The following is a 2,920-nucleotide window of genomic DNA, read 5'->3' as shown; positions in this document are numbered from 1 at the left end:
CCCAAAGTGTCATTCTCGCTGCTCTACATCCCATCTAGACATCAGGCCATTGCTTAACCAGTGCATGCTGCCAGGGCAGGAAAGCAGGGAGAAAAAATATTCTTGTTAAAGCAAATATAGATCAGAAAACACCTTGTCTAACTCTCTGATGCTCCAGGCCTCAAATCTCACTCTTGGGAATCCTGGCCATGCCCACACTCCAAATGCCCTTCATCAGAAATCAGCCAGAAAAGCCACACTGAACAAACAGGATGACACAAGGGAAAGACCATTAGGCCCTTCCTAAATCACTTTGGCGAAGCACATTAAGGCTGGACTGGCTGGTACAGCTTTTTAAATTGGGGTTTAGCTTGAGACCAATTTGTCTGAACCATCTGGGCATGGAACATCAAATCTGAAGACCATAAATCTGAAAGACTTCAGGCTTAAATTTTATGTCTCCCCTACTGCTACCTAACTGTCCCCCAAGGTGGCCTCCCAAGCATCCATTGAAATCACCAATTTAAAGAAAAAATTACCTGCAAATTTTAACTTCTCCATCTTTAAAATATCTCCATTGACCATCATTCATGACTCAGCTCATGCTTGAATGATGTTTCACAAAGTCTTTAGAAAAGCGTAGCAATATTGCAGCAAAAAGCCCATTCTCTGAAATCTGAGGGGTTACAAGCCCCACTGGTGTCCCCTACTAGCTGTGTAAGCTTGAGCAAACTGCTTGATCTCTCTCTAATTTGGTTTCCTTCTACGTACAACAGGTAAAATGATCACTGTCATGTCATAGAGTTGTTGCAAAGATTATTTGAGAGAAAATGCTTTGAGTTCTTTAAAATGTCCTTGGCACAGGGTAAGTGCTCTCTAGAGCAGTGTCAGAAAGTAATATTTTCTTAGACTTTTTCTCATTTGCTCCCCATAACAGCACTTATGGAGAAGACAGGACAGACTAAACTTCATACACTGGAAACAAAAGTACATAGAGGTTAAATAATTAATCACAGAGAGTGAATGTCAGGCTGGGGTGCTACTATTTCCGTTATATCTTTAATTTATATGGTCTGTTGAGTCGTAGACCTGAGATTTTTATAAAAGCCTCCAAAGTGCATACCAAGCCACTCAAATTTGTACCTATGATTTTGAGGGCTCAAGGGCAACATGAAGCCTATTCATGAAATCTCCTTAGACTCTGTTTCAAAATGCTCTGGTTTGTTGTTTTTTTTTTTGTTTTTTTTTTTTTTTTTTAAAGAATTTCAGAGGTAACTGTTCTTTTCTAAGCAAGTTATTCTTCTTATGTTTTTCTCAGTTTTAAAATCCTTCCCTGTCGGTGGTTCTCAGACAATATGGCAGCTAGAACACTCAAAACACAGCTCAAACTATAAGTCCCCTGACTCTCCTGCCTCTACGTTTAAACCATTCCATCTGTGCTTGAATCATTAATGCCCATTACTTCAATCTGCATCATTTCCCACTTGCCTTCTTCTTGCCTTCTGCTTCTATAAACAAAAATGAAGGTAATGAGCCCCTGTTGCATTTGCAATCAGGCCCTTGTTAAGCTATACCAAAATTAAAGAAAGCTAGATTGATCAAAAATTGCAAGAGTTGAAGAAACTGCCAACATTTTTGAAACCCAATCAATCCATCCTTTTTTTTTTTTCTTGGTGGAAAATTTAGCATTATGCTACTTGTGAACTATTTTAATCCAAATATTTAGAAATTTTTTTGTTCTTTTATTACCGCTATTTTGCTTCCCAACACTTCTCTATCAGTCAGTTTCACCACTAAGTTTAGGTTATTTCTACTTGCCATTTATTCAGAAAGTTTGACAAGATAATCTCAGTTATGTTAGTTATTCGTGTTAATGAGTCATTTTCTTGGAAGACAGCAGTTATGTGCATGTACACACCTAATGTCAGCTGCATTTATGCAATCCCTGAGTACAAAAATGGCAAAAATCTAACTGGAGTAAATGGCATTCACACATAGATGACCTTTAGTAACAATTGCTTAAAAACAAAAGTACAGTTGTACATTAGGTCAGAGCTTTGCTTGGATATCCAAACTTCATATGAAGGAGAAATGGGTTTCTCAAACAATGGAGATAAATTTGATATTAACACAGTTTATTGATATTTCAATCTCATTTAAGGCCAGGGAGCAGCACAGCATGGAGGTCAGCTCAGACCCTCACCCAAGAGTGTGAGGAGTTCCCACCCACCGGCACCATGTAGTTCTACCACATTGTCCAACTCCCCTAGAGGTTCATCAGTGAAATATGCCAGTGGGATATGGATGATGTAGTTATAGATGTAGATATGGACATAGGTATAGGAGGAAGTTTATTTTTTTTTTTGGTTTATTGTGGGGTTTTTTTGAAAGTGGTTTACATGATTATAGAATCTAAAAAGTCCCACAATCTGCCATCCAGATTGGAGAACCAGGAAATCCAATAATATAATTCAGTGAAAGAAAGGCAGGGGCCTGCTGGTACAAATCCCAGATCAACTCTGAAGGCCAAAGAGGCTAATGTGCCAATAGTCAAGACAAGACAGATGTTCCTATTCAACTAAAAAGAGTAGATTTATCCCTTCAGTACCATTTTTTTTTCTTTCAGGCTTCAATGGATTAGAAAATGCCAGTCCATGAAAATGGATTAGAAAATACCCTGTCAGACATACCTGGAAGTAATATTTTACCAGCTATCTGGAGGATCCCATAATTCAGTCAAATTGACACATAAAATTAATCATTATAACTACCACTTCCTAAGCAATCATTGTTTCAGGGGCTACTGTGCAACTACTAGTAGTCAGATAATTTACCTAAGAAAGCAAAATGAATTTACCTAAGAAGGTACCTCTTCTGTCTCCACAGAGATATAACAATTACATGCAGCATAAGAAGTGCTATATGATGTAACCCAGCTGCT

Source organism: Chinchilla lanigera, unplaced genomic scaffold, assembly GCF_000276665.1.
Source record: "Chinchilla lanigera isolate Chin_1 unplaced genomic scaffold, ChiLan1.0 scaffold00016, whole genome shotgun sequence".
Taxonomy (NCBI): Eukaryota; Metazoa; Chordata; class Mammalia; order Rodentia; family Chinchillidae; genus Chinchilla; species Chinchilla lanigera.
This window is presented reverse-complemented; position numbering follows the sequence as displayed.